The sequence below is a fragment of the Acomys russatus genome, chromosome X (genome assembly GCF_903995435.1).
Source record: "Acomys russatus chromosome X, mAcoRus1.1, whole genome shotgun sequence".
NCBI lineage: Eukaryota > Metazoa > Chordata > Mammalia > Rodentia > Muridae > Acomys > Acomys russatus.
The window spans coordinates 78,462,203-78,476,712 of NC_067169.1; the positions used below are offsets into that span (position 1 = coordinate 78,462,203).

The following is a 14,510-nucleotide window of genomic DNA, read 5'->3' on the forward strand; positions in this document are numbered from 1 at the left end:
GGTTCTTCCGTGGAATATTACCCAATTCCCATTACGATGAACTATACATTTAAATAAAACTATTACAGCAGCCTAAAAACACATTCTCAACTGGGTGTGCATCCATTGTCTGAAATTACCACACACAGGAGGCTAAGGGAAGGAGACTGCAAGATCTAGCACAGCATGGACTACATGATGAGACACACAAGGAAAAAGTTTCCAATGCATAGCAAATGCAAAGTCAATAGCAGTGTGAACATTTTGCTTGTGTTGTTTGGAAATTACAGTTAGTATATTAAGATGACATGTTTCACATCTGTAACATTTGTTAATGAAGAGATAGACAAAGGAAAATTCACTTAAAACTATGCACACACCAAAAAGAAATCTTAGTATTTTAAACTCACAAATGTAATAAGGTATAAATAATAATTTAGATAAAAACCATATTAAACAAGAAGGCAACCTAAATATAAGTATACATAATGTGATTATAATTTTGAATATGTATGTGGATATAAATTTGTAAATATAAAAATACAAGTTAAGTTTCCATCCAAAGATTAATCTGTTTTAATAATATGTACCAATTTGCTCACTGAGGCCTTATTTCAGATGAGGGTCAACAAGGGAAGTGATACAAAATAATTTTACTTTACAGATATGTAAAGTGTAAGAGGTCCTGCTGCTCATGATATGGGCAAAATCTAGGAATGAAATTCTTTTTTTTTTTTTTTTTAAGTTTTTTTTTGAGACAATGTTTCTCTGTGTAGCCTTGGATGACCTGGTACTCACTCTGTAGACCAGGCTGGCCTTGACTCAGAGATTTGCCTGCCCTTGCCTCCTGTGTGCTGAGATTAAAAGTGTGCACTACCACTGCATAGATGGGAATTAAATCCTCTTTAATTTTTATTTTATTTTATTAATTATTCACTTTACATCCCAGTCATAGCCCCCTTCCTCCTCTCCTCTTGGTCTCCCCCTTCTTCCATGTTTCCCCTATTCCTCCCTCCCCTACTCCTCAAAGAAAGGGAGCCCCACCCATCCCAGCACATCAAGTCACATTAGGACTGAGTTCATCCTCTTCCCCTGTGGCCTGTTGAGTAGCTCCACCAGGAGAACGTGATTGAAAAGCAGGCAACCGAATCATATCACTCCCCTTACCAGGGGACCCATAAGGACTGAGCTGCCCATCAATTACATCTGGGTTGGGGGGCTAGGACCAGTCCATGCATGGTTCTTGGTTGGAACTTCAGTCTCCACAGGCCACCCTGGGCCCTGGTTAGTTTGCTCTATTGGTCTTCTTGTGGAGCTCCTGTCCCCTGTAAGTCCTTCTATCCTTCCCTCAACTCTTCCACAAGACTACTTGTGATCTACTAAATGTTTATCCGTGGGTCTCTACATCTGTTTCCATCTGCTGCTGGGTGGAGCCATTCAGAGGACAGCTACACTAGAGAGAGAACAGGGTAAGAGAGGAAGCTCAGAGAGAAGTGAGGGTCAATATCAGACCTAGGGAGAATGTGGGGTAAGAAGACAGAAGGCCTACAGAGAGAAGAGAAGCTGTAGGCAGGGGTATCTCTGTGACAAGCTGGAAACATATGGGCAGGGGAGGCTTTTGGGAGGATATGGGGTGAGTCTAGGTGAGACTCCTAGTAGCAGGGGTCATGGAAACTGAAGAGGCCACCCTCTAAATAGACAGGGCTCCTAGTGGAAGTAGGGGAACACCAACCCACCTACAAGATCTTTAACCCAAAATTCACCCTGCCTACAAGATTTGAAGAGATAAAGATAGATACTGAGAGAATATTCAGCCAATGCCTGGCCCAACCTGAGACCCACCCCATGGGAGAGAGCCAACCCCTGACAGTACTAATGATATTCAGCTATGCTTGCAGCTTAGCATAGCTGTCCTCTAAGTGGAATTAAATTCTTAATTTGGGTTGTATTCAGAAAGCCAGTAATCTGAGAAGCAGCCTAAAGATCTGTCCTCCATCTTCATCTAGCAAACTGTACAGAGAAGTGAAATTATTCCAAAGCTTAGACTTGTCCCTCTGGTCAGGAGGTCAGTCTTATCTTGAGATTTATGGTGTTGGTGTGTTTCTCATTCACACATCTCCGTGATGGGGGTAAGAGTGAGCAGATGGGAGTGGGGGTTTCACAGAGCTAGGGAGAGCTGGGGTGGGGTGGGGTGGGGTGGGAGGACAGAAGGCCTGAGCATTCCTCCTGGGTCAGCTGTTTGGATGATATCCAGGTTGATGGATAACTCAAAGTAAACAAACCATTTCAGCATGTGTCTGTGGATCCCTTCCTATAGAACAAGTACAAATGTGTTCTTATAATATATAATATGCAGTGACCCTATCATTGTGCTCCTGTCATTTGTTATAATATGACCTTGTTTTTCTCTGTGCATAATACAGTCACTCTATCATCATCTTGAAGTCTCCATGTGATAATGGTAATTGGCACTAGTAGAAGGAGAACATTCACCTGGAATTGCAGCTATTACTGCCTTCTACCATCCCCTGCTGTAAATGATATGAAGAAATGCTAGAGTAGATAGGAAGTTGAAGATTAACTAACGGACAGATTCCACAATGTAGCTTCCAAGAGGCTAAAAGATTTGCCTTTGACATGGTAAGTGCATGTGTATACTTGTATGTACATACCTGTGTATGCCTCTATGGCTAAACATACAAAAGTGTGTTCTGTGTTCTTGAATTTCAATTCTCTCTGTAGACACACATCCACAGGTGTGGTTTTCTATCTCCTAGTCAGAACTCAGGCTTGTGGCTTAGAAATGTAAAGGGGGATGGGAATAGGATTGCTTCTCCTGGGTGGAAAATCCAGAGATCCATCACTGATTCCAGAGTTCTTATCTCTTTCCTGTCACTCCTACAGAGTGTCCAAATGAGACCCTCTGGATGTGACCAACAAAAGGTCATTTATAATTTTTCCATTGTTCTCTCTTACTGAAAATTAAAATTCCTAGTTTTTAAATTTAGAACTCACAGTAGTCCTTAGATCAATTCACAAAATAATTAGAGCATATACAGCCAATCCTGCTTCCAAAGTTCCTATGTGTATTAAAAGCATAAACATTAGCTCCTGTTGCTATTGGCATCATATATTTTATCCATTGACCATCTGCTTCCCTGCTCTGTTCCTCATAATGTTAATGAATATGGCCACATTGCAGAAATGCTCCCTTCTAGAAAGAATCCTATTAACACACCAAGATTGCATCCTTGTCAATGCTACTCACTCATTTTCCCTACCCCCTCTCTGGTATCTGGTCTCCAGGATGCTCTAGACAAACCTGCCCAGACCAGTTTCCTTGTGCCTTTCTCTGAGCTCAGAGGCAGGCTGTTGCATAGCAACAGAGGCTCGCAGTCAAATATAGACCCTGGAAAGAAAAGTGGCCCCAGGTAATGTCAATGCTATTAGAAAAGTGAACAAAGCATTACCTCCAAAACAGCCTCAAAAGCAGCCCACATCCTCTTCCTACCAAAGCCCCTCACTTAATGCTCCTAACCCAGTATGTCCAACAATTTCTGTTCTTGGTGAAGTGCACCCTTTTTTGATCACCCCACTTTCCAAACACTTCAAAGTCTCATTCACAGAAAGGGGTTACATTTGAATAGAACTTGTATTCAACACATGTACAGTGGTATTCCATCTTCAGTGCCAGCCTGTAAGGGAGTGGTGGTTTTAATCCAAATCTTTGTCATGAATCATAATACTGTGTCTCCAAGATGCTGAGAATCAGGCTTGTCTTTCTCCAGTAGTAATTAATAAAGCTAGCACTGTGTTGTGATTCCACAGGCCTGGCTTCTGGTTCTACTTTATAGAGGCATGTAGAAACATAGACCCTATGTCAGGATCTTACCTAGATGATTAATAGTCCAGGTCTTTATTTACTAGTGAGATTTAAGAGCCACTTGCTACCCACCTAACTGTATCTCCTATCCCCTTCTAAGTTAGAGCAGGAGGTTTTGTCTCAGTGAAGTCTTGAAAGGAGCCCCGATTTTCTGTGTCCTTCAAAGGATTCAGTCCTCCCCATGACCACCCTCAACATCACCATATAAAGACAACAACAATACTTTTCCTCCTCACAGTGTCATGAACCAGTTTCCAAGGCACACAGGCTCTTTCATTCTATAACTGGAATCCTAGATGGCTCCAAGAAGATGAAATGTATCATCTTTATTACTGGTCATTATAGTTCTTAAATAGCTCACTTGATTCAGGGCCACACTTTTTCTTTATTTCTTATATGCAAGCCCCCTAGTCTCAGGACTTTCCTATAAGCTATCATTTTGATGATGGCTCCCTATACCTAAGTCCCAGAAACCACACCCCCAAGCCACAGATAAACTACCTTTTAGGTTTTTAGTACAGAGACCCATGTGTAGAGTAAAGCAGATGCATCTTCAACCCACAGTGAAGTTGCCACCTCCAATTGATGATGTTACATTAAAAACACGACATTCCCTGAGTGTCGTGACACATGCCTGTAACAATGACACTCAGAAGCTTGAGGCAGCAGGATCATGAGTTCAGTATAATCTTGAGGCATCATGAAGAGTTTTACATATGTGTACTTTCCAATTGACACAACATTTTCCAGGTGTGTTTATCACACTTTGCCTTCATTGAAGGCAATTTTGAGAATAAGGTTCTAGCATTGCAATGGAAAATTTTAACGACAATTCACTAACCTCTATAATCTATGTTTATTCTGTTTCTTTTCCTCAAATGATTTCCAGATACAGAATGAAGTCATCTGAAATTATGAAATTCCAAACTTTGAATTGCCACATGATTCAGCAACTACATTTCTAGGTTTGTAGTCAGAGGAAATGTAAATAGTATTTGTCCATTAAAAATATTGTACATAAAGGCTAGAGTATCATGCAGAAGAAGACCACTTGTCTAGCATGTATGGGGATCTGAAATGAGTCCCCAGAACCTAAAAATTGTAGATAAAAGGGAAGTAATAGCATTACTTGTCACAACATAGAAATAGCTCAATTTTTTATTTATATGAAATGTTGAGAACAAACAAATCATAGAGATCAAAGGCAAATCAGTAGCTGTTCAAGGCCAGGTTTGAGTATAGGACTGTTTTCAACAAATATAGAAATTAGGGAATGGCCTAAATATTTAAAACTTCATTGAAGAGTTGTACAATTCTATCTAGCTATTAAAAATCATCAAATGTGTTCTTTACAAGTGTGAATTTTATTGTTTATAAAATATTTCACAGTGAACCTGTTAGAAATGTGATACTGTTTTCTTTTTCTTGTTATACCAGAATTTTTTATTAAAAAAGATTTCTCATTGCACATGTTTCAAATAAATATGAATGTAGGTATAAAATGATCGCTACCTCCAAGTTCTATAAAGTCTATATTCTGTACTCCTTTAAGCAACTGTCTTCCTTTCACATCCTACATGTGACCTCAAATCTCACTTGTGTGCAAAATTCCACATATTTCTGTTTATTTGTATACTTTTTTGACTGTGGCAGTGGTCCAAGTGTGAGTGCAGAGTCTTCCTTTTGTAACATGAGCTCGGAAGTCTTACTGTCTTCACTACTCTGCAGAACAGACTCCACTTGGGGATGTAAACCTTGTGCATTTCATTATGGCAGTATTCCATACCAACAACTTCCCTATAACAAGGTTATCTTCAGGACATACATGGCTCTGATGATAAAGATTTCCATTTTTAGAATTCCTTCCTTTCCCTTAAGGGCTTAACTTTAGGAAGAAGACAAAATGGAAAACAAGACCATGTTTCCAAAGACGGTACCTATACACACACACACACACACACACTTAAACAAATTATGTTTTGTTAACATTATACTATAACTTTTCCAGTTTTATGATCTGGAAGACTATATACTCGTCTTGTCTTACAGTCACATGAGCTCTATTGTGATCTGTGCCTTATAACTATATACAGAATCTGGAAATGGTTCATACACTACAATATAGCCAATGGTAATATCATGACACTAAGTAACAAGAGGTTGTGAAATTGATTTTTCATAGCTACGGGGTGAATTATAAAAAGCAACAGACAGAGATTTGAGTTTGGGGTTTTGTCTCATTTTGAGAGGGGTCTCTTGTTTGTTGTTTTTGAGATATAGAGTCTTTTTGTGTAATTGTGTTAGCCTGAAACTCACCATGAAGTTCAGATAGGGGTGGTACTTACAGTCACTTGGTTTTGTCAACATACTTAGCTACAGAAAGATATTTAATAATAAAAATGATACAATATGTTTTTCACATTAGCAACTGTGCAAACTATCACAGGTAAGTGGAGAAATGTGTAGTTTCATATAATGTTTTGGATGTGTTAACATAAATTATTACAATCTCAGAGTTTTAAAAATATACTCCAAAATGCAAATCCTCAAATAATATTTGAAAAAAATTTGTAAATTGAAATTACTCTGTATCTCTTGATGACTCAACTCCTTCTCTATAGCTCAGAGTTATTTGTCTACATAATTGGACATACTCTCTACACATGTCATTACATGAAGCACACGGTCTCCTTTAGGCACATTCTCAATGCCTTATCCTTCAAAAGTGTTGAGTCATTCCGTGCTCAGAGCACACTTTCAGGATGGACAATGTTGCAAACCCTCATTGTGCACTATAAATGAAACACTGAGGGACAGTGAGGATAAGGACAGTGCTCAAGGCTGCAGAGTTAGGGAGTAGGACAGCTTGAATTTAGGCCCAGGACACTGTGCTCCAGGGCCCGAGGAATTGTCAAAGACTTATTGTTAAGGGAGAGAAATGGTCTGTACAATTGAGTATATGTTAGAACACCATTAAGATAATATTCAGTATGCTGACATCTATATAAACAACTGCCTGTACCTCATGATAAAAAGAAAATGTGTAACCTTGGGGGAAGAATGTCTGCTGCAGGCAAGAGGCCTGAGCCAAATGAAAGTCCACATATTTACCCTTTCTTCTCTTGTATTTGCTAGGGGATTAACGGAACACCTCTAACAGAACCGTGTCAGTATTGTGTTAAATAATATTTAATTGCAGACAAATGAGGGGAAAAACTTAGACTTTTATGTGTCAGTGAAATGCCTGTTTGTCTTGAATTTTTGTCCCTGCCCAGGCAGGACAGAGGTGAAATTCTCATGTGGCATGATTTGTCTGGACAGATCTAAGGACTAAGGTGATAGACAGGTCGAGCATTTTCCTACGCAGATATTAACTGGCATGCCAAACAGTGCAGGGGCAGCCACTAGGCACACCCGGCACCAGTGAGCTCCCCAGATCAAAGCATACATAGATGGGTCTGCCTTCCCAGGTGGGGACCTGATTTGGGTTTGCTTGAAGGCATGATGTGAAACACCTCCTAACATGAAGGGCCCAAGAACGGAACGCACTTCCTGATTCTCAAGTTGTAAACACAAAGGGTGCCAGAGAGACATTGTTTCATTGCTGTAGATCCCTGTGTTCCCAGTAGGCAAGGAACAGAGGACTGATTTTCACGGTGCCTGCCTTAGATCTAAAGCTCAGCCAGACTTTCCTTGCTGATGTGTCCCAACAGTTAAAAGTCATTAACAAATGTCCCACTTTATGCCATACACATTGGGCATGATTATTCAGTTACCCTCAAGCCATCTCTGTAAGAAAAGCCTGTCCTGTCCTTTTTACACAGATGAGCAATCATCCAGATGTCCTGCTGGGTTGGACAGAATCCATCTCTTAACCCCCTAGGGGACCCTGAACACTTCCAGGTGCACTTTCATCTCATTTCAGGTGGGAAGGAGGAAGCAATCTCTGTTTCAGACGTTCCCATGATAATTTCAATAGGATTCCTCCCGTTAATTCAGCAGTTCTAGAAAACTCTGGAATTTGGAGCTTTGCTCTGGTCTGAGACACTCAAAGTTGCAAACAATCCTCTGGACCCCCAGATGATAGGCATCTCCATTGTTCTTGATAATTCCTTTTCATTTTCTTTTGTTTTGGGTTGCAACAGGGTCTTACTATAGCCTGGGTTGGCTTTGAAGTTGATATGTTCATGTCTCAACCTCCAGAGGCTGGAATTGCAGGCGTCACTAGCATTCCTAGCATCTTTTTCTCTCTCCTATTTTTGCATGGCTATTAGACTGTGTATGTGTAGACATGTGTGTGCAGGTGCATAAAGAAATCAGAGTTTGACATCTGATGTCTTTCTGTATCAGTCTCTGGTTGTGTGTGTGGTATGTGTATGTACGTGTTCGTGCATGTTGTGTTGGACCTGTGTGTATGTGAAAACCAAAGGTTGATGTTGATTCTACTTATTCTATTACTCTCCACTATGTATTTTGAGATATGGCCTATCACTGAAATTGGAGCTCACTGATTTGGCTAGACTGGCCTGCCATGGATCATCAAGGATGCACCTGGCTACTCATCAGCACCAGGATGATAGGTGCACATTGTTGACATGCCCAGCTTTTCCACAACTTTTATGGATCCGTGTTCAGGTCCTTATGCTTGTCCAATAAATGCTTTACTGGTGAGAAATCTTCCCAGGTCCCTTCTTCCTTCTCTTCCTCCTCCTCTTCCTCCACTTCCTCCTCCTTTTTTAATGCAAAAGAATGCACTTTGCAATAAGTAACAAGTGTGCAAGAGCAATTTGTTTAATATTATTGCAGTTATTTAGTTATACTTCCTATATGTTAAAGTAGTTCCATTCACTGTTGGTCCCAGTTCTACGTAGAATTCACTGAACTATCTTTTCTGCCCTCAGTATAGAGTGAGGTGGCCACACTTGAAAAGAGATCCCTCACAGAGAGCAAAACATTAAGCCTCCATTATCTCCATCCTGAACAGACTTCTCAGACCTTCTCCTATACCTTCTTCCAGAATGCCATGGTATAGCCTTCCAGACCCACCAACCGCACCCTATTCATAGCCAGTTACTCACTTACACCCTTGGGTTACCATATACCTGTTGATGACTGCAACAGCACACAGGAACTACCTTGCTTTGCATAGTATATGCTTTTTTGGTGTTCTTTAATATTTATCAGGTCTTCCAAAAGAATCAGAATCCTTCCATATAATTCTATTTTGGACTATATTTTTTGGCTTGTTGTATAATTTTCTTTGTAGATATTGGTGATGCACTGACAGCCCCTCAGGACAAAACACAGAACCAAAGCTTGGACACTTCTAAAATGGAAGAGGAGAGAAGATGCTGTGACCAATCTACCCTATAGAACTTTCTAGAAGCCTGTGAGTATAATCCAAGTATTTTCAGTGTACAGAGCACTGAGGGATAGCAGACAGGAACTGCCATATAACACCATGCTGAATTCTAAACTCTGTATGACAGAAACAAAATTATCTTTTTTTTTTATTCGTGCATTCAAGCCAGGTGTGTTCTTTGTAGCATGCTTTTTCTTTTATTGTGGCCGCACTCACATATAAATACATCTTAAATATTTCTATGATTTAAAATTTTACATTAAGTAGTTCTTCCATCATACAGTTGCTTCTAAGTTCATTTTCCCTGCATTATAACGATATGAATTTAGTTCCTGGAGCTGGAGTGATGGCTCAATGGTTAAAAGCACTTACTGTTCTTTCAGAACACCCAGACTTGGTTCTTAGCACCCACATAGCAGTTAACAACTGTCCATTGCTCAAGTTCCAAGGTTAGAAGAACATGCTCTTCTAACCTCCAAGGATACCAGGTACACACATGGTATGCAAATGTAGATGCAAACAAAACACATATACATAAAAATAAATTAAATAATAATGATTGTCTATTTTAAATTTGTAAACTGAAGTTTAGTACAATTTCTCATACATACATAAATATATTTATAATAATTTCTTTATTCTTTCAAAACCATGAAACACATAGCTATACACTGGCACAATACATTCAAAATATTAATACTAGTGTATGTTGTTAACAATGCTATTTGAAAGTATCTATTTCTCTACCCATTAGAAGTAATGGAAACCAGTGATGTTCTGATCTCTCATGATTGCATTTGCTTCCTCTCACAATTCCTTCTTATGGATGTAACATTTGGCTTTTACAACTCCAGATTATGTGCAGTGTTTTGAAAATACCTATCACAGACTCACTGGATAGCAATTTAAGAGTGTATGTATTGCTAAAGGGAAGAAAACGGCAATAGAGAAATCTCCTAGGATAACCCAATATGGCTCAGTTGAATAATTACATTTCTGCATGTGAAATAAGTACAACTTTCCAAGTCTTCTTGAAATAATCCTATTTTATTAATGACATTTAAAAAATATTTCTAGTTCATGTAGTCCAGAGATTATAAGCAGTCTCTTAGTGTTCAAACACACACTGTACGTTTTATATGCACATCCCCTGCCTTCAAGGGCTACTTCACCTCTAAGATGCCCAGGAGATATTCCTGAGTGAAAATGTATGGATAATACTTGCTAAGGTCACTTTTATAGGAAGCCAAAAAAGTCCTCATGAAAGGAGCACTCAGCCTCACAGAGCATCCTGTCGGCTGCCTGCTTCTCCTTCTAGACGCTCTGATTATGCTTCTCACGTGGTTGCCAACAGAATGAAGACATTTTATTTTGCTTTCAAAAGGGGGACAAGGGGCATGAAAGGGAGAAGGGGAGACTTGTGTGAGAATAAGCCTATGCATCACGGTTACCACAGTAACGACTGAATCAAGGAAACCATGACAACCAGAACATTTAATGCAGACCAAAGTGATCGGGTGAGAAGAGTCCCACTTACAGGAAAATGCTTTGTTAACCTGGCAGACTTCTTCAGCTAATTATCTGCTTTCCATCTCAATATCTCTAATAAATTTGCTTTTTTTTCTGGTGGACTGAATGGAGACAGTGCTTTGCTTTGTCTTGTTTTTATTTTTGTTTTGAGAAATGCAGAGGCACGGAAGAGAGGGCTACAGAGAGACTTTTACAGTTTCTAGAACATCCTGTGAGTCACAGTTGTCATAGAAACCTGCTGCCACTATAGCGACCAACATGATGTTTTGATGAAGACCTATGTAATGTGGTGAGAAAAGCAGATGTTTCGGCTCAGCTGAAGGTATGGGTGCCCCGCGGTGGTGGCTGAACCTTCCTAAATAGTTGAGAGACTCAAGAATTTCAGAACCAAGTCAACTGACTTCCACTTTGGGACTTGGTCAGATATTGTCTTCTGAAAGAGATGGGGCCCTCTAGGCTCTCAGAAAATGTGTTGTCCTGGGCCCACTTTCCATTTCCAGGCAGGTGGTATACAGGAAGATGGACAGGAAATAGTTCTTTTCTCAGCCCAGCTTCCCCCTGCTATGATGCTCACTCACAGGGTGCAGGACACCTACTTGAATAATAAACAAGGATTGATCCTCTTGTACATCCCAGATAGTTATTGAGCTATGTCATTGTTTGCATATTTGAGATTTTAACATGCATCATTCCATAGTACCATCTTTTGATTTTTTTGTTGTTTTGTTTTTCAAGACAAGGTTTCTCTGTGTAGCCTTGGTTGTCCTGAACTTACTTTGTAGACTAGGCTAGCCTCACACTCACAGAGCTCTGCCTGCCTCTGCCTCCCAGTGTGCTGGGATTTCAGACGTGTGCCACCAAATCTGGCTTGATATTTTTATCATATTTGTTTATGTGAGGTAAATAGCTAGAATTGGTCTCAGGTAGTTAGGCTTGAGAGCAAGTACCTTTACGGGATGAGCCACCTCACCAGCCTCCTATTTTGGGGGAAAAATCATTTTGTAAATATTTTCATGACGCTAGAGATTTATCAAGAATTAGCTAAAGTTGTCAAAATGTCAGATACCAAAATTAGGCAGGTTCAAAATTGGTAAAGCCATCCATACTGGTCTGCTATAGGAGCAAACTCTGCCCTCTAAAACTAGATAGATCTCCACACTATCATCATTAATTCCCAGTAAATAAGCTTTCCTGTTCTCCAGGTCCTAGCCCCTCTGACCTTCCTAATGGCCTGTATCTACAGAAATGCAGACTTCTGTTGCTACATTACTCACATACTAGAAACGTATTAACTCATGAAAATTTTTTTAGTTAGATTTGGTTATTTAAAACTGTTCTCTTTCATTTACCATATGTTTATATTTATCTATCTACTGTATATAACAATGATATTTCCTTATTTATTAATTCAATTTAATTTTGTGATAAAAATTAAACACAGGCCTTTTAGCTTTTTAGGCACATGCTAGGTCACTACGCTTTACCTCCAACCTGGATCACTCTTTTTATTGCAGTATAGTATTCAGTACATGGTAACATCACAATTTGTTTTATTCACTTACTCACCTGCCTTCTTATATCTTTCAGATTTTTGCACTGTTTGGACTACTAACAGAATCTATAGAATCTATTTTCCAAACTATTGTTCATTTTATTTTGAATTTTCCTTTTTATTTACTTGATAAATTACATGTATCCTTCCCCTGTAATGCAACCATTTGGTTGATATTTGTATGCTAGAAAAATTATACCCCCCATACCCAGCCTGTGATGTGTTAAAATTCAAATAGCCTTAAACAATGTCAGAGTGTCCTGAACATAAAACATCTTCCATTTCTCCAGGCCTAAGTCTGTCTTTCATTTTCCTCATATGCATCTAAGCCTGCCCAATGTGTCTAGAACCTTGACCACCCTTACAAACAGAAGAGTGGTTGACAGAAGTTACTTGTTCACTGTGTCCAACTGCCATGCAAACCCATGCTTATTTGGGCAATAACGCCCGTGCAGAATGTGGTCTGGTTCTGCTATACAGTGTTGGCATTTTCCTTTCTCCAGCTACTTGAGATACACAATGGAAGTCTCACAGAAGTGCTTTAATTCCTGTTTTGATGGATCTTGGAATGCTATTCAGAAGGAGGACATGAGTCAGCTTTACCCTGAAGCCTGCTGGGTAAGCTTCTCTCCACTCTGGGAGCTATGGAGCTGGACGCTGGCTGCTTCCACCCAGCCTCTCCTCATATTTTCTCATGTGATTTCATTACTGGGTTAACTATGTAAATAAACAGAAAAGCCTACTGTGTATTCAATGGACTTTATGGAAGAATGTAGGGAGAAGCATTCCAGGAAACTCCTTTTATCTGTGGCCTTTACTGCAATCCAGAAAGTGAAGACATGCTCTGACTGCTAAATGCATGGTCCGTCCTACAGATGCTTCTGCCCTTCTGCTAGGATTTCCCTAAGGTGCCCACCCAGGCCTGCCTGTGCATACATTAGGAGAGCAGCTTCTTTGTACCACATTCCATTGTGTTCAAAGTCCTCTTCTGTCACTGAGTGGGTTTCTGATGGGAATGGTAGTGAGAAGGGTTTTTTTCCTTTATTTATTTCCTTTTTTAACTCTTACTCTTTTCACTACCCAAGCCAATATGTTCCCAGAGAAGATGAAATGGGGAAGTATATGGAATTAATAGTCACTAAATATACCTAAAATAGATTACTTTCAATTATACACTGTTTATATTTGAGCGTCCCTTTCTGTTTCTCCGTCTTCCTCCTCCTTCTCCTCTGCCTCCTCCTCCCTTCCTCTACTCCCTGAAAAGTATTAACTCCTCTTTTCGCTCTCTACCATTAAACTCCAGCCCTAGACCTGGAGGTTTGGAGATGGAACCTAGACCTTGCTCAGGCTCTGGAGGTACTGTACAGCGATCTATAACCCTGGCCCTTGGGTTGTCAACAAAAGGTCTCATAAGATAGCCCAGGATGGGCTTTCAGGCACTCTGTAGCCCAGGCTGCATTTAAACTTGCAGAAACTATCACACTCCAGTCTCCTGAGTGAGTGCCAGGATTGTAAGTACAAACCTACACACCCAGGTCCTTTAAAAAAAAAGTATCTGAGGGGGTTGGAGAGATGGCTCAGTGGTTGAAAGCACTGGCTGCTCTTCCAGAAGACCTGGTTTCAATGTCCAGCACCCACATGGCAGCTTACAACTGTCTGTTACTCCTGTTCCAGGGGATCCAACATCCTCATATGTCTGCATTCAGACATAAATGTAGGCAGAACACCAACACACATACAATAAAAATAAATACAATATATAAAAATAACAAGTGGTTTTTTAAATGATGAGTCAGGGTTTCCCTGTTGCCCAGGCTGGCCTCAAAATTGTGATCCTCCTGGTTTAGTCCCCTTGGCAGCAAGCACTACAGGCATGAGTCAGTCTGCATGCTTAGCTCAAAACCTGGTCACAAATCCTTATGTATCAAGCGATTTTCAACTCATCTACTCATAAGGCCTTTATAAGGGAGGTTCTGTGGCTCATCCCCATGCTGCAGATGAATAACTGAGGGTCAGAATGAGTTTTCAGATTTGAGGAATGGGATGCTGAGGATTAGTGTCCTATAAGGACACTGAGAACCATAGCCTGGGAGAATGGCAATCAATTGCTATGAAGGAAAACAAGCAGTGTGCACAACCACACACACTAGGAGATGATGAACTGTGTTATGATGGTGTAAAACTGTTTCCCTTCTGTCGTTCCT

The 14,510-nt window shown here is 40.0% G+C and overlaps 1 protein-coding gene across 1 annotated transcript in view; it reads right to left on the reverse strand.

Annotated features, from left to right (window-relative positions):
- Positions 1-14,510, reverse strand: part of LOC127185087 (protein BEX2-like) — a 144,828-nt gene that overhangs the window by 29,416 nt on the left and 100,902 nt on the right. The window lies entirely within an intron of this gene.